The sequence below is a fragment of the Acinonyx jubatus genome, chromosome A2 (assembly GCF_027475565.1).
Source record: "Acinonyx jubatus isolate Ajub_Pintada_27869175 chromosome A2, VMU_Ajub_asm_v1.0, whole genome shotgun sequence".
Taxonomy (NCBI): domain Eukaryota; kingdom Metazoa; phylum Chordata; class Mammalia; order Carnivora; family Felidae; genus Acinonyx; species Acinonyx jubatus.
In genome coordinates, this window is record NC_069383.1 from 65,654,105 (window position 1) to 65,679,955 (window position 25,851).

At 35.6% G+C, this 25,851-nt stretch overlaps 1 long non-coding RNA gene across 1 annotated transcript in view; it reads right to left on the reverse strand.

Moving 5' to 3' along the window:
- LOC128315009 (uncharacterized) overlaps positions 1 to 25,851 on the reverse strand; it is a 366,744-nt gene that overhangs the window by 149,520 nt on the left and 191,373 nt on the right. The window contains exon 3 of the long non-coding RNA XR_008297394.1: positions 5,909 to 5,999. This is a non-coding gene — a long non-coding RNA (uncharacterized LOC128315009). The remainder of the gene's footprint in view (positions 1 to 5,908; positions 6,000 to 25,851) is intronic.

The following is a 25,851-nucleotide window of genomic DNA, read 5'->3' on the forward strand; positions in this document are numbered from 1 at the left end:
ACTCACTCACTCACTCAAAATAGAGGACCTTTATTAATCAAGCCCTTAGTGTCTATTAATTATTTTAACTTTGAAAATTAGAGAAATTCCTTAGTATTGCTGGCTTGACCCTGATACTAGGTGATGTTTTGTTTATACAGGTGGCAGGTAAGCAATGAAATGGTTAAACATCATCAGGCATATATTTGGTGTTTCTACTACCACCTCCATTCCCTCTGTTTAAAACCTACTCTCATCAGTTTTTGCCTCCAAAATTCCATCAAACTTATTTCTGTCAATGTCATCAGTGACCTTCACATTATTAAATCTAATGTTGATTTCATTCCATTTCATCTACTGCATTTGACACAGTTATTCACTTCCGTAATCTTGCTTGGCTTTTTTACAGGGCTCCCTGCTCTCTTAGCTTCCCTTCTACCTCACTGCTCCTTCTTGTCTGTGTGCTTGGCAGGATCCTCCTCATCTATTTCACCTGTGATGGTGTAGCACAAGGATCAGTCTTTGGTCTTTTATACCTGCAGTCACCTGCTTGGTGATGTCATCCTGTTCCAATCTGTCACATCACATGTATGTTTATTCCCGGTGTTTTTATCTCCACCTTAGACCTCTCTCCTGAACTCTATATATATTTGTTGAATTAAGAAAATTGTGTTTTTAAAGTAATGGGTATTTGTAGAATAGTCATGCAAAGCTCTAAAGAGCAGATTGACAATAGTCAATAAATAAATTGGCAAGAATGTGGGAAAAAAAGGAACCCTCGTGCACTGAGTTTTTGGTAATGTAAATTGATGAAGCCAATGGGGAAAACAGTTTGGAGTTCTCTTGAAAAATTAAAAAATAGAAATAACACATGTTCCAGTAATTCCACTACTGAGCATTTACCCCCCAAAATGAAAACACTAATTCAAAAAGATATAATGCAACCCTAGGGCTCCTGGGTGGCTCAGTCAGTTAAGCATCCATCTCTTTTTTTTTCTTGGTTTTCTTTTTTTTTTAATACAATTTTTTAATGTTTTATTTATTTTTGTTTTTTTTTTCAATATATGAAATTTATTGTCAAATTGGTTTCCATACAACACCCAGTGCTCATCCCAAAAGGTGCCCTCCTCAATTCCTATCACGCACCCTCCCCTCCCTCCCACTCCCCATCAAACCTCAGTTTGTTCTCAGTTTTTAAGAGTCTCTTATGCTTTGGCTCTCTCCCACTCTAACCTCTTTTTTTTTTTCCATCTCTTGATTTCAGCTCAGGTCATGATCTCACAGTTATGAGATTGAGCCCTGTATTGGGTTGGTTCCATGCTGAGCATGGGCCTGCTGGGGATTCACTCTCTCCCTGTCTCTCTGCCCCTCCCCCACTCATTCTCTCTCTCTCTCTCCCTCTCTCCCCCCCCAATAAATGAACATTTAAAAAAAAAAAACAAAAAGATATATGGAACCCTATGTTTATTGCAACATTATTTACAATAGCCAAGATAAGGAAGCACCCATGTCCAGTTATAGATGAATGGATGAAGAAGATGTGGTATGTGTCTATAATGGAATATTACTCAGCCATGAAAAAGAATGAGATCTTGCCATTTGGGACAGCATGGGTGGACCTAGCAGGTATTATGTTGAGTGAAATAAGTGAGACAAAGATAAATACCATATGATTTCATTTGTATGTGATATATAGAAACCAAAACAAACAAATAAACAAACAGAAACAAACTTATGAATATAGAGAACAAAATGGTGATTGTGGTAGGGGGTTGTGAGGGGAAGAGCAAGATGTGAAGTGGATAAAGAGGAACAAAATAAATAAATAATGGAGATGAAAAAAAGAGAGGGAAGATAACACATCTCCTTATACCAATTTAAATTTGGTTGCATGTAACCAAAAAACATCCCCAAATTTACTGCAGAAATGCCTTCATTACCACAGGTGAGCTATTGAAACAGTCTAAAGTTTATTATTCCTTACTTGTACACAACAGAGGGAAAAGCTTACCCCTTTTTCAACTTTCTGACCAAAAGAACCAGGATTCCTTCTAGGTGGATCATTTTAAATCATGTGCTCATCTCAACCAATTGTTATGGCAAATGTGATAGAATTAATAGTGGACCAGCGAGAGTCCATATCTAACACCAACGTTGAAAGTTTCATAAGCAGAGAAACACGCAAAGAGTAAAGGAACAGCATAAAGCTTGAAAAGCGCTCAAGTTTTGAGGGAACATTTAACAATCAGTGTAGTTGGTGCATAAATTGCATATAGGTTTGCAGTGAAGCTGAAAACAGTTTAGCACTAGCATGGAAAAAACAAAAGCATATTATTTTAAAAGGACAAGTTGACATGCTCAAAGTGCCTTCCCTTTCTTTGTCTGGGAACTCAATCACTAGCCCTAGAGATGTGGTGAAGATCAAATGTTCTATGAAGCACCTCATGTGGATAGGTGTGCTAACATTTGATTTATTAAAATGAATAGTTTTGTAAAGATCACTTAAGCAAAGTTTTACGAGGTTTTAAACTCATTAGGAATTTATGACTACTTTTTTGAGTCCACAAAATGCTGAATAAAATAAAAATATAATATTTTTAATAGGAAGTCTAAAGGTAGTTAAAACATTGGTACTCTCCTAAAAAAATATGTTTGAAACTCCATTTATTAGGATTTTATGAACCAATATGTCCATGAGGCAATAATGCCTATATTTCACTAATAGAATTTTGATATTTGAAGCTTTGCATTTTGCTTAAAACTTTCAATAAAAGTTTCAAGATAAGTGCTGTATTTTCACTTTTAGCAAAACTGGAAATTATCCTACTAATTGTCATGACTATTTTGCACCTACCTGGATTTCTTTTCACTATCTACTTATGGAAAGATAAATGGTCAAAAAGCTTGTATTTTTACTACTCCTGACTCACAACACCAATAATCCAGAACCCAGTAATAACATTATTATGCTATTGATAATTCTGTATTGTTTGAATGATAAGCATATACCATTTATTGTTTCCTGTTCAGAAAGATGTTAGGGATTTGAACTAACCTTCCTGTTTCAGAGACAAACACCATTCTCCACTAAAAGAAAATCCACATCTATGTCTATTATTCATTTTATTCTTTGGCCATTTTTTTTCTTTATTTCCTGTTTCCTCACCATATCTATAATTGAAAATAGTGGCAACTACAACCATATTCCCAACCCCCACCCCAAACATGAAATAAATGTGTGCATTATCTTTGCACATTTACTCACTGTAGCAGCATAGGGAAAGGGAACGGTTTCTCACTGTTTTGGGTCTCTGGAATTTGGTCGGATCACATTTATAATTGAAGAGGATGACTTATATCCAGACAGCCTAAGCAGCATCAAATATCCTTCTATAATTGATAAAGTATCTAGCCCCCATACTTTCTTTATTATAGTCATTGAATGTTAAACCATTGCTGTAAATTCCATCACAGGATCTCTCCTTCTCTGTATTATGATTATGTAGGAAGGAGCTCTGAATTCCCTTGTCAAATTTATCTCTGAATAAGTGCTCCTATTCTATTTTATTTCGATGTATGACTCCCCAACCACTTAATGCATTTCAATAAAAATATTTATTTTACTATTTCAATAGCAGACTAGCTCTGTGATGTTTCTGGCTGTTCACAAGCTGAATAGCATTGAAAACACTATAATGTTACTGCTTGTCATTTATAAGTTAACTATCGTTTGCACAACACAGTACTATGACATGATAAAATTGGTTCTTAGAAAACTGTTAGACACCTGAGAGAAAGCTAATATCATCTGAAATAGGCATTGGATTGTTCTCTGGAATGGAGTACATTAAGAGTTAAATGACCAAGAACTACTTGGAAACAGAATATCCCAATTCTCTTTGCCTTATTGAAGAAAGGATCAGGTGCACATACTTGAAAGAATTATCAACTAGGAAAAGACTGCAAATATAAATTTAAATTGTATATATAGACACCAACTAAAAGTAGAGGGGGAGGGGTGGCTTAGTGGTTAAACATCTGACTTCGGCTCAGGTCATGAGCCCACAGTTCATGGGTCTGAGCCCCTCATCTAGCTCTATGTTGACAGCTTGGAGCCTGGAGCCTGCTTCAGACTTTGTGTCTCCCTCTCTCTCTGCCCTTTCCCCACTTCCCCACGTACCTGTGCTCTCTCTCACTCTCTCTCTCTCAAAAATAAATAAACACTAAATTTTTTTAATAAAAAAAAGTAGAGGAGGAAACACTGTAAAACCATGTGAAACTATAGATATTCCCACACTTCCTTTAGCTACCTACTCCAGCTTTTAGTTATAGTTAACAAGGCTATCCAAAATTACTTACTATGGCTTCCGTCCTCCCAGACACCATCTTCTCCCCTTCCCTCCTTTCCTCCTTAAATTCCCTGCTCTTTTCTTTCTTTGATTATCATGATATTAGAAAAGTCAGTAGCAAGGCTTAAGTGTTTTATTTTTCAATGTAAAATTTACACTTTGTGTTTAAAATATAAGGAATATACACTTCCCACCTTGATGCCTCCCATCTACTTCTCAAAAGACTACCATTTCTATTCTAAAGGAAAGTAGAATAAGTTAATTATAAAACTAGCATGTTTTCATGGAAAAATTAAAATGAAAGAAACAGCATGCCACCTATTCCAAGGAATTCTCTAGCAATCCTTTGGGTAGAATTATTTTCTTCTTTCTCTGACATCCCACAACTCATTTTATGACCCTCCTTTCATTCAATTCATATAATAATCATGTAAATTCCTATCTATTATTCCAGAATGTAGGTTACGACCATGTCTTAGTAGTCTCTAATGGGCCACAGTACATAACACATAAAGAAATCCTGATTTTTAAAAAAAGCAGTGGCTTTCCATATTCCTTAACATGATTTAACATGTCTCCAAAGTTACAGAGAGACTCCCCTAAAGATAGCAGAATGGGAAGCTGAAAAAAACAACCTTTTCTAAGTAACTAGATAGCAGTAGGAACAAAATATTAAGACAAAGTAACCAAGAAAAAGAAAATGTGATAACACCAAATACAAGCATTTTGAAACAACAGTCTTGCTATCATGCAAAATCTCCATCTAGCTTTCAGTTCTCACATCACAGAGCAGCACATCATTAAAAGTGAACAATTTTAGTCTACTCCCAAAATGGAAATGTAAGCAAAAGAAAGCCTTGAAAACGAAAGCCAACCCTAGAAGCTTGCATTTAAAATTGGAAAGCAGTCGTGGGGGAACGAAAAAAACAGACTAATGCCTTACGGTGGTGAAACCTATATGTGTATAATATATGTTGCAGATCCAATTAACTGTCAGCATCATCAAGTAAGAATTCCACAGATAGTTAATGGTTGGTATTACTTGGAGAAGATTTTGGAGAAGATTTTGCCATGTCCCATAAACAAATAACAGTCAATGTTCCCATGGGGAAAACTACAACAACGAGAAGAGAAAGTTGTTTCTACCATCGTGACTTGAATACTCGAAAACTCATTGTCAAGAGTCAGCAGAATGGAGTGCTTATTGGAAGCAAGGGTTTGAAGTCAAATAGACCTTGATACAAATCTGGGTTCTGTCCATGTAACTTTGGACAACTTGCCTAACCTAAACGTTTTCATCTGTAAAATCAAAATACCAATACATATCTATCAGGAGGGTATGTAAGCTACTTAACCACAGGGCCTACGTATATAAACATTAAAAAAACGGTCACTATTATTAGGAAAAGCCTGACTTTAACTTGACAGAATCTCAGATAAAAATAGTTTCATGTTGTTACATGAAACTATGAGACAATCTCACTTAATATAAGAAAGGATTTTTATGATCGCATGGTTAATGAAACACATCGGACGTTAAAATGAGAGGTATAATTTCATACCTAAAGATCACCTCCTACCTTCATTTCTGTAACTGGCAGTCATCCCAGATTCTCTTGGGTGTACTGAGTTTGAAAAAAAATAGTTTCCATCAATTCTTAGTGCTGTCATCTAGAAAACAAAAACAAAAACAAAAAGCACTGGTGTCAAACTAAGTTGAAGATCAAAATGCAAAGGCTGGCTTAAAATCTTTTCTACCACATGAATGATTAATTTCATAAAGAAATGAAAATCTTCTGCCCTGAGCACAAAGAATGTAACCATTACTGTGCTATAAATACCCCAGGCTCAACTGGGGGATAGAGAAGGAAAAGGACAGTGAAACTCATGGCATCTTTAAAAAGCTCTTTTCTTACAGGGTTCTAAATCAAAAACAGATTATTCACCAAAAGCTTTTTGATACCTTGAAGGGTTTCTTGGCTGTTTCTTTGGAAGCTATCATTCACTAGTTCACACTGATGCAACATTAGCTGTCACTCAGAGATGAACTTCAAATTGCTGCCACATGGATGGAAAATCAGTACCAGGAAGAAAGTGTCTTTGTTAACTCAGAAAACATATTTTCTTTAAAATGGAAAGACTGACCATGTGATAAATGCTTCTCATATAATGGATAAAACCACTCTTTACTGCAGGAAGCATGCACCAGCCTTCTGAGACCTGGCAGCTCTCAGATTTTTTCTTTCTTCAGATCACATGCAAGATTTAGCTTTACTGGGTGCCTTCATAGCACCTACATCTTGCATTTTCCTCCTTCATCTCTCCATTTCCTTTATTCTTCTGCTTCAGGAAAGAGCAATTAAAATAAACTTGTAAGTTAGAAAATAAGGCTTTGAATAGAGATTAAAGGAGCTAGAGGTTATTTGGCAGACATTACATGGAGAATTAAAGTTTTTAAAAATGCAAAGTATTTTATAGTTATTCAATTTAATTCAACAAATGTTTGTTGAGCACTGAACATGTGCATGGCTTGATGCTTGGTATCATGAAAGAATATGAAGAAGAAACAAACAAGAAATTGACTTTCAAAGGACTTTAATGTAGAAGGCAAATATCTTAAAGTACAGAAATGATTTGCAGTTTATTGTTAATACCTCAGTAGATCTAAAGGGGAGATTCAGACAAATCATTGCTGGGGGAGAGGCAGGTGTTATGAGAAACAATATTTTCCAATCGTTTTATCAGAGAAAGCTGAATACAGCCTCAGCTATAGCGGTAGACCTCAAGGGTCAAAAAGGCAGTCTAAATTGGGAGAATGATCACAGGTAATGGAGTCTGAGGATACTGAGGCTTCAAGACTGGTTGTAGCATAAGATAAATGAGAAGTGACGGGGAGGTTCTAAAGTGGTAGGCTGGCATTAGAGATCTTAAGATTTACATGTTAGGCTAGGGAATTTGGATTATAAGGAGACTTTATAACTTTGGAGCAGTGAAGTTACATGATCAGAGTTACAGTTCAGAAAGATAAATAGAGGGCTTGATTGGTGGTAGAAGATATTGGCAAAACCAATTTGAAGACTTTGCAGTAGTGAACACGAAAGCACAAGACTGAAGCATGTAGTGGGGATGGAGAGAAGGGAGCATATTTAGAAACAGCTTTGGAGGGTATAACTGACAAAATTTGGGTCCTTTACTTGGTCTAAAATGTTAAGACTAAGTTTCTGTAAGAAAGTAATTTATAATAAATAATTAGGGAAGAAAGTGGGAAAAACAGGATCAGTTTTTAAACAGACTGATGGCAACAAGAAATTAACTACCAGCCAAATTTGGGGAGCTTCCTTAGGTGTCATACCAGTACCAGGCATCAGGATATGAAAAGGATCTGATAGAAAGAAAAATAATCTGGGTCACTTCATCAAACTATATCACACAATAATCCCATGTACTGATTATTGTTATTTTTCTAACAGATAGTTTAAAATTAGTTTCATATTGAAAAGCTTCTGTTTTCACCCAGTCTGGAATTTCAATAATTCTACAAAAATGTTTGCTTGTGCCTAAAGTTCAAATGTTCACAGAAATGTAAACACTGAGGATAGAAATTTGAAGTGGTCAAGATCAATTACATGCACAATGAACTTTGGATGTTAAAGAGAAGTTGATAATTCTTTTTAAAAATTCTGTAATAGGAATATATTACTAGGTCTAGACTGCTCTAAACTTAAAATTTTGATGAACTGAAATTAGGAAGAACAACAAATAGAAAAATATGTGGTGTTGATATTTGGTAAGTGGATTACATTTATATATTTGACTAAACATGGAACTTTATTTTAGGGCCCTCATTGTGAACTTTCCCAGCATGATTTAATAAAACTGTAGTATGTGAATGAATATACAAACTAGTGTAAGAGTCATTACTTTCATTAAGAATATTACAGTGAATAAATTAACCCAAAACAATAAAACCTGAGCAGTTGATATATGCAAGTCATTTATATCTTGTAGACTCATTTGGGGTAGGGAAAAATAAATGTGTTATGGTGGAGGTTTCATTAGCCCTTGCATTTCAATTGACTTCAAAAGCACACAATAAGAATACAAAAGCAATAAATATCATCCATAAACAAGAATACCATACAGGGTTGTGGCTTTTTTTTTAACAAGATGTTCTGTGCCATTACACTTTAATAGTCCTGCTGAATTTTCAATATGAAAAAAGCTAAAGAGGACTGCCATAGTGCCATCACTATTCTGCAGCCATATTTTATCCTGTTTTATTACATCACTCTGCATTCAGAGCTACGTACATGATGATGTCTCATGGGAAATGCCAACAATGCTACAGGAAACCTTAAATGTAATATATTGTCATCTTTTGGCATTCTGTACCTGATGCTAAAGGGCTTGGCTTATGTAGTGCAAAATAAATACTCAGTGTAAGTCACATAATAACAGCATGTCATATCCGCTGGATTTATAAGCCTGAGGATTTATTGACAGATACAGATATTTTAAAGGTGTTTTCATTTAGTATCTTACTAGTATCCTGGTAGATATATACTGAATGGACCTTCTCACTGTACTCTTGGGGGGGAGAACAAAGCCAAAAAGATTTTTTTTTGACAGGTAGCCATGTGCTCCTCTATTTTCACTGCATCCTTTGAAAGATAAGATTTCTTTTTAATCCTGTCTCGATCAGTATTATTTTTCAGAAGATTTGTATTTATTATACCAGGCTAGAATGAAAACTCTAGGCTTCAGTATTGACAACGCTGAGTTGGAATCTCATTGGTGATCCAACAAAGAGCTCTAGATATCAAAAGAGCAAAAAAATAAAAATAATCTCCTTGTAACAAACATTAAGAAAAATTTTAACTGATCCTTGAATATAGCAGTTATATGAAAAACACTTTGGAGATCCCTTTGGGGGTGAATTAATACATGATAAGCACCACTTGTCATAGCTGATGTTGCCTCCAGAATAGGCATTTTGTGGTAGCTCTTCTAGAACCATGTGATAAGGTAATCACAGACACCCAGGTTAAGACTGATGAGCATGACCCTGGAAAAAATATATCTCTGCTCCCTGGAGAGGGTTTGCAGCTCAGCTTCACTTCAGGTACTTCATCCTGAAAGACATCAGGGCCCAAAAGAACTTACACCTATCTGCCTACAACACACCTACACACCTCACCTGGCTCTCACTTGACCGTCTCTCCCTTCCTTCAGCTTTCAAGATTCGCCACTTCCTCAGAGAAGTATATCTTGACCACCCTGCCTAAAGTAACCCACTCCCAACTCATTTCCTTCTTATCACTCTCCTCATTGGCTTCTTTATATTATCAAAATCTGTAGTCATTGGGTTTGCAGATTTGTTTCCTTGCTTACTTGTTTATGGCTCTGACACCAGAATGTTATCGCCAAAGAGGGAGGGATCATGTCTGCATTTCATGACTTCATGCCAGCATCTTGCATAGTACATGGCACATGGTCAGGCTTAATACATATTCTGGAAGATGGTAAGAAAAGAATGATAAAAAAAAATTGAAGGAAGGAAGGAGGAAAGGAAGGTGGGAAGAAAAGAGGAGGAGGAGTAGGGATGAGAGAGGGAAGAGGACGGAAGGGATGGAGTAAAAGAGGGGGCAGGGGAGGAGGGGAGACAATGGAACCAAGGAGGAAAAGCAGCACATTATGTGGTTTATAATTCTTCTTGTTTGTTTTTTTAGCTAACTGGTACTAGTGTTTGACTAGGGTTGGATGACTTAACTGCTTTTAGTCTCACTTTTTTTTTAATGAAAAGAATAACCAGAGTTGCTTGATTGTTGCCAAGTCTAAATGACACAGTAATTGTGAAGCTCTCTGCAAGTTGCCAAGCATAATACATAAAATTTTGTAATCTATAAAACCCTAAAGAACTGTTGGGTATTACTATTAGCTGAAGTTACTATTTTCTCCACTAAGGATAACTACACAATTAATGGTTTCATTCTGGTTTCTCCTCCATCCATAAGCATATTGATATAAGGATATTAAGGATCACTCTTAAATGTATACAGTGTGTCTATTAACTAGTTGTTAATATGGTACTTGAGCATACCCTTACCACAGAGCAACATAATAACAATAATAATAAGTTAGATTGATGAACAGCTATTATGAGCCTAAAACCATTCTACAACTCTGAGCTCTTTTTATATCTTTTATCTCATTCAATCTTTACAAAATCCTGTGAGGTAACATATAATTATTTGTGTCTTGGCTAAAAGTGAGTAAACTTAGGCACAGAGAGATTAAATAATTTGCTCAGGGATCCAATCCAATAAGAGACAAAAGTTGGCTGTGAAGAGAATATCTAGCCTCAAGGTTAACCGTCTGTACCTGTGCTCTGCAGAATTTTTTTTTAATGTTTATTTATTTTTGAGAGAGAGAGACCGAGACAGAGTACAAGTGGGGAAGGGACAGAGAAAGAGAGACAAAGAATCCAAAGCAGGCTCCAGGCTCCTAGCTGTCATCACAAAGCCCAATGCAGGGCTCAAACTCACAGACCTTGAGATCATGACTTAAGCTGAAGTCAGATGCTAAACAAATGAGCCACCCAGGTGTCCCCGTCTGCAGGATTCTTAACAGGAAATCTATCTATATAACTATAAGTCCTATGGAATTGTTTCTAGAAAAGGGTCTTGAATCTAGAATTGCATTCAGTTAATAGAATGGTTCTCTTCTGCATACTCAATAAGAACATAAAATAATGACCGGGAGATGCCAGAAATGAAAACTGTTTGAGCATTTTTAAAAGAGTTTTCAAAATACATTGAAGTAAGACGAGTAAGGCAAGAAGACACTGAAGAAGGAGGCAGGCCACTCCAGATTGGTAGGTAGCAATTTTAATAAACAAAGGAAATTTGTTACAAGACTTGTCTTGGACAGTCCCAAGATGGGTAGAGCTCTGTACCTGCTCACCAGACTCTTGAAAGCTAATATAGAGGCTTTAATGAGGCTCAGTCATATATTCAGTCCATATGGTCTCAACAACATCTTATTATTTCAAAACTACATCTTTGAAACAGTTCCAGCTATGGGAATAGTGGGTGGAATGTACATTCCAAGGGCAAGGGAGAGGGTGAAGAACTTCCCATTGCTAGCTCATGGGTCAACTGGAGGCCACATCCTCTCGATAACCTCCTCCAAGAGTACTGTCCTTAAAGATTTTCAAAACAACATGAATGGGCACCAGAAACTCTAAGATGTTTGTGTACACTTTCAGGGTCTCTGTAACTCACCCTGCCTCCTCCTACCTGCCCTTCAGAAGCTCTTCACGTGGTACTACTTGGTGAGGCCTATTACTGAAAAGTATGCTCTATCCCATTAGCTCTTAGGTTTGGAATAAAGTTAAGAATCACCGGTTTAACACTTTCTTACACCATACAGAAAAATAAACTCAAAAATTGGTGAAAGACCTAAATGTAGGACAGGAAGCCATCAAAATCCTTGAGGAGAAAGCAGGCAAAAACCTCTTTGATCTTGGCTGCAGAAACTTCTTACTCAACATGTCTCCGGAGGCAAGGGAAACAAAAGCAAAAATGAACTACTGGGACCTCATCAAAATAAAAGGTTCTGCACAGCAAAGGAAACAATCAGCAAAACTAAAAGGCAACTGACAGAATGGGAGAAGATATGTGCAAACAACATATCAGATAAAGAGTTAGTATCCAAAATCTATAAAGAACTTATCAAACTCAACACCCAAAAAAACAAATAATCCAGTGAAGAAATGGATAAAAGACATGAATAGACTCTTCTCCAAAGAAGACATCCAGATGGCCAACCGACACATGAAAAAATGCTCAACATCACTCATCATCAGGGAAATACAAATCAAAACCACCATGAGATACCACCTTACACCTATCAGAATGGCTAACATCAACAACTCAGGCAACAAGAGATGTTGGTGAGGATGCGGAGAAAGAGGATCTCTTTTGCATTGTTGGTGGAAATGCAAGCTGGTACAGCCACTCTGGAAAACAGTATGGAGGTTCCTCATAAAATTAAAACTAGAATAACCCTATGACCCAGCAAATGCACTACTAGGTATTTATCCAAGGGATACAGGTGTGCTGTTTCGAAGGGACATATGCACCCCAATGTTTATAGAAGCACTATAAACAATAGCCACAGTATGGAAAGAGGCCAAATGTCCATCGATGGATGAATGGGTAAAGAAGATGTGATACACACACACACACACACACACACACACACACACACACACACACACAATGGAGTATTACTTGGCAATGAAAAAGAATGAAATCTTGTCATTTGTAACTATGTGGATGGAACTGGAGGGTATTATGCTAAGCGAAATTAGTCAGAGAAAGACAAATATCATATGAATTCACTCATATGAGGACTTTAAGAGACAAAACAGATGAACATGGGGAAGAGAAACAAAAATAATATAAAAACAGGGAGGGGGCAAAACATAAGAGACTCTTAAATATGGAGAACAGAGGGTTACTGGAGGGGTTGTGGGAAGGGGGAATGGGCTAAATGGGTAAGAGGCATTAAGGAATCTACTCCTGAAATCATTGTTGCACTATATATTAACTAATTTGGATGTAGATTTTAAAAAATTAAATTAAAAAAAAAGAATCACTGGTTTAATCAATTAGAGATTGGTATGGGGAAGATGGGAGGGCAGATGGAGAGTGGATTTTGTTCTATGCTGCTCAAAGATAAACTGAGCACTGTTTTCAACGCTATTTCTAGAACTACTGTGCTACCAAGATGTAGGAGTAATAATAATAATAAAATAATAAATAACAATACAGTTTTTACTTTGTACTTAGTACTCAGTTAATCATTTTAACATAAATGCAAGGCTTCCTAACAACTAATATATATATACATATATATATGTATATATGATAACATGTTTTCATGTTTTCTTGTTTTCTTGTTACCTCCATCTCACACAAGAAACTATTTCAGTTATTTGCCTAAGGTCTCCCAACTACATGAATGGTGGATCTGACATTTACAGCCAAATCAACCTGACCCAAAACACCCTCCACTGCTACCTCAAAATACAACTTTCACCACATGAATGTATGCAACACACACACACACACACACACACACACACACACACACACACTTTCTGTGTCTCTTCCTCAGATTCTGCTTGGCTACTTAGGGACAAAGCCACAGAGGAACTATGCATGAGTATTAACAATCCTTAGGTTTGGGCTACAACATGAATGCTCTAAAACAAAAAGTACTTTGCTATTTCTGTACACATTTAATGAAATAAAGAACTCATTTCCAGCAAAGTTTATAGTATTCCATAGTCAAAATATCTCAGAGTCTGAAACTAAACCTTTCACGTGCTATAGCTTCTACACATGTTTTAACCTTAATTACTGTTGATAGATATACTACTAAAAATTTCACTGTCCCCACTTCCTTGGGCCATTGAATTTGGCAGCACAACCACCACCTAGTGTACTAATGTCTGTAATATTTCTGTCTTCATCTTGTTTCATACCATCAAATGTTTCTCCTGTTTTCACTGGGCTGGATCCAGGAGATCCTGTATAGACTGGGAAGACAAATCATTAAACTTACTAAGAGTTTTGTGTTAAATAAAAATGAATAAGGTGTCCAAAGGAAGTAGTGTTGGAAACAGGATTAGAAGTGAGAAAAAGGATGGCCAGTTCTTTCAGACATCCAAAGTTCTTTTCATAAGATAAAGGGGATGCTAATGCACATAGACTCAGGAATTCTCCATTTCTCATTTGCAATAACTTTCATGAAGAAACAGTTCTGCTATGTGATGATTAAGGATCAATGGAAATTTGATTTTAACCTCTCCTCAATCCTCTAATTAAAAGAGCTATGACTCTTATGAAGAAATTCGATAATAAAGATACTGCATATTTTAATTATCTACTGAAATTGAGCAATAATATTCCAATAGTTTAGATACTTTTCCTGGAAAATCTCTATGTTTTGTAGTAATTAAACAATTAAAGAAACACTTAGCCCTTACAGAATTGTGTATATTTAAAGACTTTTATAAATATCCAATTAATCCCCATCGTGCCTTTTATAGATGAAGAACATGGGTTGCAGGAAACACCTGTGATTTTCCCCAGATTCCACATCCATAAGACTGTCTATGCTGTAACTAAGAAGCTGGGAGAATGGTCTGTACCTACTAAGATTCATGCCAGATTTGGAAAGGGAGCAAGTTTTCAGGATTCTACTTGTTTTGTTTCAGGTATCGCCCTGAATAAATGTTTGTCATTATTTCATTGTTTTCATGAGAAAACAATGACATTACAAAGTGTCTGAATTTAGGGGTGCCTGCATGGCTAAGTTGGTTAAGCATCCTTTTGGCTCAGGTCATGATCTCATGGTTCATGGGTTCGAGCCCTGGGCTCTGTGCTGACAGCTTAGAGCCTGGAGCCTGCTTCAGTTTTGTGTCTCTCTGTCTCTCTCTCTCTCTGCCCCTCCCCTGAATGCACTCTGTCTATGTCTCTCTCAAAAGTAAGTAAAACATCAAAAAATTTTAAATTCGGCTAAGTTTAATTCAGAAGGTAATAACCTACAAATTTCAATTTTGATGAAAAATCTAGTTAAAGAGTGGGATATTACTATTTCTCCTGACTCTTAAATAAATTTGCTACTACATATAATGCTCTGAACAATGAAGGAGATTTTTGATGAATTTTATGGACAAATAAAAGCAAGGCATCTCCTCTTATCATTTTTCACCAGGAATTAATTTTTAAGAGAACTAGAATAGTATTGAACTTTACCAAAATAAAGGTTGCATTTTTAAGCTAATATTTATTGAATATATATGGGTCAGGCAAAATGCTCAGCATTTTCGCAAATAAGTGGATTCTAATTTCAACTAATTCTCACTGTGATGTCATTTCTTCCCTTTATTAGTTGGGAAAGCAAACCCCACAGTCACACAGTCAGCTAGTAGCAGAGCCATAATTTAAATTCAAGTCTGCTAATGTCATAAAGCCCAGGCTTTGACATCGCCACTCACTAATATCTCTGTTTTATTTGGTATTTTACATTTAGATTGCATGGCTACAGCACTTTAAACCCTCCAGATTAAGCAAAAATTAACAAAATCAAGAGGAAAGAATATTTGCAGGACTCCTCAAGACTAAAAACCAACAGAATAGCATGAATGAATTGATCTTTGCTTCTGTGCTCTCTTGATTCATAATCTAGATGGGAGACTGAGCAGCATTCAACTCAAAGGCTAGAGAAACACTGCCCAGGCTCTCCATTCTGTGTCTTCAGCTCTTTGCTCTTCTTGCCACTAAGTGTCACATATCTTCAATTCAGTTTCTACCTTCTCTCCTCGTTTTCTAACTTCCCGACTATATCAGACAACATGGAGCCACCTGAGGCTGGCTTTATTAAGGAAGCTTGTATTTTGTATCTGCTTACGAGACAAAAATAAGCGCCCACAACTCCACACAGTGGCCAGGCTTCTTTGAGCTACAGACTTCTACACCATATGTCCAAGTTTATAGGGCCAACTTTACCTAGCATAACATTTCAGAACATCTGGAACAGAGTGGCAAATTTTCAAACTGGGGCTTAACCTGGTTAAGATCGACTCTGCCAATGTGTGTGAGACATTTTATAAAGGAAAATCAAAGAAACAACTCATAATTCAGTAGGATAAAAGCTTCCACTCCAACCTGCTCAGATGCCAGGATAGGCACTTAGAGATATATAGAAATATATAAGACAATGTACTTAGGCTTAATATTTAGGTGGAGAATAGAAATACAGTCACAAGAAAGCATGCCTAAGAGTAGCAATAAGTGTTGAATAAAGAGTGAAGGAACCAGTAAGTGTACTAAGAGTTGGGGGTAGAAAGTAGAGAAGAAAGCTTTTTGAAAGAGGTGGAGTCTGCCTGGTTCTACAGGAACATGAGTTTGGCTTGACATGAGTTTGGCTTGGATGGGGCGACGCCACAACACAAGCAAGGGCACCAGAGTGACACAGAGGAAAGCATCTCCTTTTTCTACATATTTTTTTTTTGAGAGAGAGAGAGAGCATGAATTGGGGAGGAACAGAGAGAGAGGGAGACACAGAATGTGAATCAGCCTCCAGGCTCTGAGCTGTCAGCATAGAACCCAACGCAGGGCTCGAACTCAGGAACCGAACTGTGAGATCGTGACCTGAGCCGAAGGTAGCCGCTTAACCGACTGAGCCACCCAGGCGCCCCTCTACATATGTTTTTAAGTCAGCCTTTTCAGTTTCATAAATTTATCCTATAGGTGTTTTTATTGGAATCACATTCAATGTATAGATTAATTCATGATGAATTGACATCTTTATGGTTTCCTGTCTTTCTCAGCAAGAACATGATGTGACTTCCGTTTGTCAAAATATCCTTTCATGCATCTTTTCTTCATTTAGGACTTGATTATTCTTTTTTTTGTTTTAGTCTTTCTGTTGTTATTATAAAAAATGTTGTTTCTTCAACCTGATGGTTATCAGAGGGAGGAGAGCAGGAGTGGGCAAAATGAGTGAATGGGAGTGGGAGATACAGGCCTCCAGGTATGGAACAAACAAGTCATGGGGATGAAAGATATAGCATAGGGAATATAGTCAATGATATTGTAGTCGTGTTACAAGGTGAGAGATGGTAGCTACACTTGTAGTGAGTATAACTCAACATATAGAGTGAATCACTCTCTTGCACACCTGAAACTAAGATAACATTGTGTGTCAACTATACTTAAAAATTAATAAAAATTTAAAAATTAAAGTTGAAAAATGTTTCTTTTGTTATATTTTGTAGCTTATTTCAAAAAAAAAGAAAGAAAAAGCACTCACAGAGAATGGTGGTTGTCAGAGGCAGAAATGTGGGGGTAAGGGAAATGGATAAACAGGATTGAAAGGTACAAACTTCTAATAATAAGCCATGGGAATGTAACATACAGCATAATAATTATAATAATAATACTGTATTGCATATTTGAAATTTACTGAGAGTTCTACTTAAAAATTGTTGAACTAGAAAAAAATTTGTAACTGTATATGAAGTCGGATTTTAATTAACCTCATTATGATCATTTTGCAATATATAAATACCAAATCATTATGTTGTATACCTGAATTATATAAATTATATCTTGAAAAAATTAACAAAACAAAAACACTATTTATATGAAAGCAACTGATACTACTTCATGCCCGCCCTACTGGATTCTCTTTGTTTTTCATAAAAATTCCATTGCTTATCTCAGGATTTCCAGATGAACAACCATATTATTTGCAGATAGTGATCATTTTACATTTGACTTTCTATTTCTAATGTCTCTTTTTTCTTCTTCTTTACTAATTACATTAACTGGGAACTCAGAACAATGTTAGATAATAATGGTATAAAGAACATTCTTGTCTTCTTCCTTCTTTTAATGGATTTATATGGTGAAAATGAAGACCCCAACTAGGTCCGAAGGGTAAGAGGTGGAGAAGAAGTGAGAGCTGCATAAGAGTAATTATAAGACTGAAAAGGTAGGCTGAGGTAATTGGAAATCTTTTAAACACAGGAATCCATTGAAGGTTTGTCAGTGAAGAAATGAGGTAAGGTGACAGGGACATTTCAAAAGAGTTAAAGGTGTTGTGGACTATAAGTGGAGATGCAGGCTAAAGAGGGAGAAGGACAGTAACATTAATCTATGATTTTTTCCGAAAAGGCTAAATTTCTAAATGGATTTTAATAGTACGCAAGTATTATAAATTGTAAATTATAAAATAATGAGACTATCTTTCATTTATAATTAGTGGAATCAGGCTATTCAGAGGCATTAAAGAGCAATTAATTCTTTGATCCACATCTCTTTAGAAGGCTTTACTTTAAGTGCTGGGGGAATTCGGAGATGTTAAAATCTTGTACCCTTTTCCCTAGAATACAAACATAATTGAGTAAATATATAAACTGACATATACAATGTCATATAGGATAAGTACCAGGACTGGTGCAAAACAAGTGCTCAGAAGAACAAACTGGGAGAGATGGTCAGGAAGGCTTTATGTTTGAGGTTGAATTTGTACATATACTTGAAGACAATGGGTTTTGACTGAGGATATAGAATGAGGAGTGTTTATATAAGACAGATGTGTGTATTTAGGCATTGCATTTCTGACTTAAGCAAAGCTGTAATGAAGGCATAATATTGGGCAAGAACAGAACTATTTGATAGTATGTTTTTGCCTGGTGTTTGTTTGTTTGTTTGTTTGGAGAAATGTCAAAATTACTAAAAAGCCAAATCAGGATACATGGTCCAGAACCTTTATTTTTTATTTGTTTTTTTAAATTTTTTTAAGTTTATGTATTCACTTTGAGGAGAGAGAGCACACAACTGAGCAAGAGGCAGAGACAGAGGGGTGGGGAGGGAGAATCCCAAGCAGGCTACACACTGTCAGTTCAGAGCCCAACATGAGGCTCGAACCCACAAACCAGGAGATCATAACCTGAGCTGAAACCAAGAGTCAGAGCCTTAACCAACTGAGTCACCCAGGTACCCCAGTCCAGAACATTTAATAAAGAAAGTTTTCAAATTTATTTTTTTTGTTATAGGGAAATGCAACAAATTTTATTGGCAAGAAGATACATGATTAGAGTATGTTTATTTGTTTGGTAACAGAAAGTAAGAAGAATGGATGTGAGTAGGAAGATGCCACTACCCCTGCCATGACATTGAATGTTCTCTAGTCTTTTTGTCTCCTGTTTGTAGCCAGTATCACAGATTGGCACCATCTATTTTCTGTACTATAGTTCTATAAGTGCAAATTTTGATTTATTTAAATATTGAAAACTAGGACAAGTGAAACTTCTTACTTTTACATTGCCATGTATTTATGTGAACTACTGTCATTCAACTGAAATTTAAAATTAATTAGTAGGTCTAAGACTTAACCCCAAGTGTCCTATTTATAAGGCCTATTCCAGTGCACATTTTAATTTCTTTTTTTTAAGGAAAAATCAATAGCCCATCACATTTTATTAATTTCTAAAGTCAAACCTTGGTTAGTATATTCTGCTGGCACATAAGAGCCCTAAGTAGATCTGCCGCTGAACAGGAAGTCACACTCTTAGATATAACTTGAATAATACATTTTTTAATTAAAGAGAAAAACAGACAGTTATTCCCAGAAAGTACAGGGTAGCAATAGCATGACTCTTGCACTCTATAAAAATAGTTCTTACATTTTCAGTTTCTCTTATAAAAATGAAGAGCAAAGAAGCAGACCCATGCTTTCAATAATCACCACAATGAAAGAATAAAAGCATTCGCTTTGTTTCCTTGGTCAGGTATGTTTAGAAGGGCATAGAAGAAGTAAAGTAAAATTTGGCTTCTCAGATCCCGAATATTCTTCTTCCATGGTATCTCCTTCATGAACTCACAACTCATGAAAATAAAGAGTAAATTACACCAACTTGAAGTGCACTCATAGTCCCCATATCCCCCAAAACTGTACTTGAATTGGGGCTCTGTTGTATCCCTGTTGTGTTCAGTGAAGAAAGGGTGACAGCAGATCAGGACCCCCAAGGAGAATAGGAATAATTATTAATAGGTTTGTTTCCCTCTGCCTCCATTGAGCATAGACTGTTCTCAGTGAAAATCCAAAGTATTAAATGGAAATTTCAGTTATGTGTAACAGAAGCTTTAGATGTACTAAAAAAGAAAAAAAAATGTTTTTCAAAGGCTCCCTTTCTTTGAAATAGACAAAAAGGAAAGGTGAAATTCATTTGAGAACTGTTCAAAAGCATTATAATCTCAGTAAAAGGGGAAAAATGAAAATATGTTCAAAGCCATCTTTGTTTCTTCAGAAATATTTTACAAATGAAATCAAGGAGTGTTTGCTTAGAGCAATAAAGTCAAACTCACCAGAGAATGAAAATGATATACATGGATGTTTATAGAAAAGTGTTCTTCATTTGAAGTAAATTTACTTTACAGAACATTGAACTTACAGGATTAAGGTGAATAACTATTAAGTTTCAGGAAATGGGCAGCCAGTAATGCAAGAACTTTCTACCTGAAATAAATTGTAAAGTATATTTTGGAAATATCTTAGAAAATGTGACTCTATTTACTACAATTATGTAATAATTTGTGAATAATATAGAGAAACACACTCACTTCTAAAATCCTAAGAGTTGAGGGCTGGGAGAATCAACTGTGTCATCATAATTTTCATTTGTGACCATTCGCCATAACTGGTGTCAGTTTTATGTTGCAATACAATAACGTAATAGAATTTCACCCATATTGTTAAAACACATCTAAACTGATAGGAAGGGATTCTTTCACTCTCAAAGAGTATCTTCTTTACTCAATTCATGAAGGAGGAAACTTACTAAAAGTTAACAATGCTTGAATGGAACAGAGTGCTGCAAAGACATTTGGTCACTAGATTTAATGTAGAAGTTGTCATACATGTTCTCAGAGTACAGAATGGAAGTGTCCATCCTCTGCTCGGGTTTCCAAAGTGGGAACAGTTTCCTGTCTCATCCAATCAAAATAGTTGATGAAAGGATTCTTCTCAGGCTTGGGAGGGGGAAAGAGGACTCTATGTGGGAGGCTACTCTAATCATCTTTGGCTAAAATGGCGTCTGACAAGTAGATGAAGTAGTGTAAGCGCCATTTACTCATAAGAGAAGAACTTTGTGTTTAGAATCCTGTTCCGCACTATTTAGCTGAGTAATTCCAAGGACGGTATAACTTCTTGAAGCCACAGTCTCCTCATCTGTGAAATGAGGATAAGAACATCTACCTCTCAGGGTTCTCAAAAGAACTTGCTCAGAACTGCTTAATAAAAAGTAGGAAATTGAACAAAATATATGTGTAACTACTATAATATATATACATAAGTATATTTATGAACATATGAATCAATTACCTTTCTGGCACTCACCATGCTCAAAGGATAAGTACTAGTACATAGGCAGAAAACTGCTTTAGTGTTAAATATTATGGAGAATATACAAACATACATGAAATACCACATGGCTCCTTCCTTCAAAAAAAATGTGTGTACAATGTTTTTTTATTTACTTACTGAATCCAAATAAAAAATTGAGGTGCTATTATTACCATCCCCTTTTTATAGAGGAGAGAATAAGACATTGTGTAGCATCAAGAGGTAGTAGTAGTAGTTAGTAGTGGTAGTGGCAGCAGGTGCTCTAAGTCCAAACAAAATGTGATGTCGTCTAAAGCCAGTGATCAAAAAAAGCTAGTGGTATTACAAGGAATTTGTTTATCCGTGAATAATTGGACTGAAAAATGAAAGAAATTTTTTAAAGGGTATTTTCGCAAAGGGAATGAGCATTAGTTCTCAACCTAGTGGATCACAAGCTTTAGATAGGGCTATTTTAAAATACATACGTACTAAAATGTAGTGGAATTGGTGTGAATATCTTGAAATTGACAACCAAACGTGTAATTTTATTATTAACTATTGGTGACACTATAATTTAAGGATTTTTTTAAATGGCATGAAACAGTGGACCCAAAATCTGACCAATATAACAAAAATCAATAGATAAAAGGTGAGAGAGCCTGGAATTATGGAGGCCCATGAGGAGGAGTTTCCAACTGTTTATACTGTTATAAAAGGGGAAGTAATGTTTATGTATGTGTGGAGAGAAAAGAAAGTGATTCTTTGGCAGTCTATAAACAGGAGTACAGAGTTTTAAATGATGTTTAAAGATAATATTTTAAAACATTTTATTTTTTGAAGTGCTTTCACGAACTTTATCAAAAAATCTTCAAATAACGTAAAAGGTGGAGCAAAACAGCCATTTCTTTCCTTGCTAAGTATAAAAACTAAAGAATATGCAAACCACAGAATTTGCTCAGTCACAAATGTAGCAAGTGACAGCCATCAAAATGTAACCTATGTCTGTTCTCTCTTAATTACGTTTACCCCACTGTACCACACAGTCTTTCAAACGCATGTGTCATTGTTCTCTTTTTCACATCAGGTTATTTTCTAACTTGCAATGTACTTTCTCTGAGGAGGCTTTTGTGAAATTACAAAAATAATAATCCTAGAATATTTAAGCTTCATGAAAAGCATAAATATGTTTTATAAATATTGAATGGTAGGTGACTAGAAGTATTAAAATAGTTACTGACTACGTTACTACTGATAATTAAACATACTTTTTAAAAGAGCTGCTCTTTGAGGATTCTATTTATTTTCAAATCCAGTATCTGGCAATGCCCTCTCTTACTGTGGCCTTTTGTACTGGCTGTTTCCCCCCACCCATAAAATCTGTTATATTCTATTGGCATAAATAAATGGAGGCACTATCCTCAACAACTGAAACCAACAAAGAGCAAAGATGGTGTTAATTGGGAACGAAAGAAAGAAAAACAGTGAGAATGAATGTTGTGAGGATATTTTAAATCCAAGAGAAGAACTGGCTTGATTGATCATTGGGAATACTCTGTCCATAAGGAAGAGTGGTTCCTAACGAGGATGGATGTATCATCTAAGTGCATACGAAACGGCAGCCACAAGGAAGAAATTGTGATGCATGTAGAGTGCCTTTTCTTTGAACGGTGCCTGTTATGAGACCACATCTGAAACCAGTAGAAAGCATTCTCCTATGTATTGTACAATAAGTAAAATGGCATGATGGAAACAAATATCATCAAGCTATAAGAGGCTACAAATTGTGAGTTCTTTGTTTTCCAAACAAAAGAATTTTCCACTGTCCAAATGTCTGACAAGCAGACACTGTATCTTTTACTCAGCTGAGAATTTGTTTCAGCTTCATAATCAAGATGAATTGCTGCAGGATAAGAAAATTATTTTGTAGGAGAATAAAAGACATTTGTAGGGTTGGATATATTAATAACTAATGATTTTAGTTCAGATTTTATTGAAAACAATTGAGGCAGACAAGACAATGAATGTAAGAAAAGCATGATTTGCAACTATTTGCTGGAAGCCTGTAAATAATTGTGCATATTCACTTGTTTTTACTTACCAGTAATTCCAAAGAAAATGTATATATAAATATGTAGCAAAGATTTATTCCCAAAATAAATATTGCACCTAACAATTTGCACAGAGAAAAAAAATTACAGAAGATACAAATACTTTTGTCCATCATGCTACATGAAAGGATAAGAAATTATATTTCATTTCCAAGTAACAATAATACCACATTATGGTTATATGGTACATTTTGTCTGGGAGCTCGAAAGGTCAACTCCATGCAAGGTAGAGCAGGATTTTATCATTAAAATTAATAACATTTCTGGTGGTGAAAATTCAAAAGTGATAAATAGCATCTGATTTTTGCTGTGTTGGCACAATACAGCCACTGAGAAAAATTTAGAAATTTGTGGCGTCATATTTTCAGATCCATAAATAGATAAAAAGAACCATCTGGAGACTTCTATAAATTTTGCATGTATTTCTCAGGAGTGAAGTTTGAATCCTAAAGGTAAAAAATATGTCAAATATAAAAGGTTCCTCTTCTATTTAAACTATTCACTTAAGATCATTTAAAGCCCTTGCTTGGATTTGGAAATCTGTGAGATTACTAAATAATTTTCTAGAAATACAAAAGACAAAAATATTTATTTCAATATAACATGAAATTCTGACATATTTCATCTGTCATGACATAGTTCATATATAGTTCAATATATTCTCATTGTACTAGTGAAAATAGTTAACTCAAAATTATAGTTTGGTCCCAACCAATAGTTACCTGTGATCACTGGTCTTCTGATCATTGTATCTATTCTTATCTTCCAGAAAGAGACCTTACGATATATTGTTAACAAAGAAGATAAAAGACAAGCTCTATGTGCTTCCTGTAGATGTCACTTACCAGTAATACTTAGCATTGACTACACTATAATTTTAGATGACATTTTAAAAATATATAAACATATATTCAAAGGTATTTTATATAACCACCTCTCAGAATTTCAAAGGCAAAATAAGTTTTAGGAGTCATCTAATCCTTCCTAATTTCACAGCCAAGGAAACTGGAGCACAGAGAAATTAAAGTGACTTTGCTTTAGGTTATGCAATATTAGTAGAACTAGTTCAAAAATCTTGGTCTATTGATTTGCTTTGCTTATATTATTCTCAACTGTTGATTTAAGAGTAGATTAAGACTTGTAATTTGCTTATTTGTGTGTACTAAAAGGATGGAAGTATCAAGAGCACTGAAATTTTCAGCATAGAATTATTAGTTTTAATAATTTCTTAGATGATGGATTTCATTATTTTAATTAGTATTATGCTTCAATTAAAATCACTGTGACCTGAATAAAATGTGAGTGAACTTCAATGAGTAATCTGTATTAATTCATTCATTCAATCACTATATACTAGGTTCCTACTAATTGTAAGGTACTGTTTTAGGCATTCAGAGTACAGGGACAAACAAAAAATAAACCAATTTCATGAAATATTTTAAGAAAAAGTTGACACAAAATAAATATGTTAATTGGTGATCAATTCTTAGGAGAAAAAAGAATACACTTTGTAAGGAAGTCTAAGAAATGAAATAGAGTTTCATTTAAGTAAGGTGTTCAGAAAAGCCCAAATTGAGGTGTTAAAACTTCATTGGCGAGTGAAGAAGCCAGAAGGAAGAACATTACTGGAGGCAGGAATAGCAGGTGCTGAGATCTTCCATGGGGAGAGTGCCTGGTGTCCTTAAGAAGCAGTGGAAGGTTTAGAGTAGTGGAATATAGGACAGAGTTGCTAGGAAAGGAGATCAGAGCAGGTGTAAGAGAGCCATGGACTGGGGAAGATTGTTAGTTCAAGACATGAACTCTTAGATTTGAAGCCTTACAAGAGCTCTGAGCAGAGAAATGATCTATTCTTTCTTATATTATAACAAGATCACTCTGGTTCCTCTGTTGAAGATCAACTTTAGTGGAACAAGAGTAAAAGCAGGGAAACCAATAGGAGGCCATTGCAATCAAGCAGGCAAAAGATGATGTGGCATTGAAAATTTTACCCGTAAACTCAGTACTCTGGGAAATCCATCCCCTACACTATAACAGATCAGTCAGGAAACAGACACATCACTCAAATGGGGTAATTTGATATTTTAATAAAGGAATTCCTTCCAAGAGTGTCTCGAGATTTTAAGACATTATCGTTAGTGTAATTCATTGAGGTGAGTAATAATAGAGAAAAAAGTGCTACTGTATGGGTCTAAATAGGCAACGGGAGCAAGATATTACTGGAACCTAAAAAGCATAGCTATATGGAAAGGGTCGCCTAATGGAAGTCACCCTTTCCTAAAGGGGAGTAGTCAACAGATCACCCACGAACACAGAGATACTTTGGGAAATAAATGCCCCTATATCACTCTCCCCTCTCAGGATGGAGAGTAAACTAGAAGCACAAACAGAAGGTAACAACATACTGCCCTAATTCACCCCAAGTATACTTACATACACAGTAAACTGTTAAG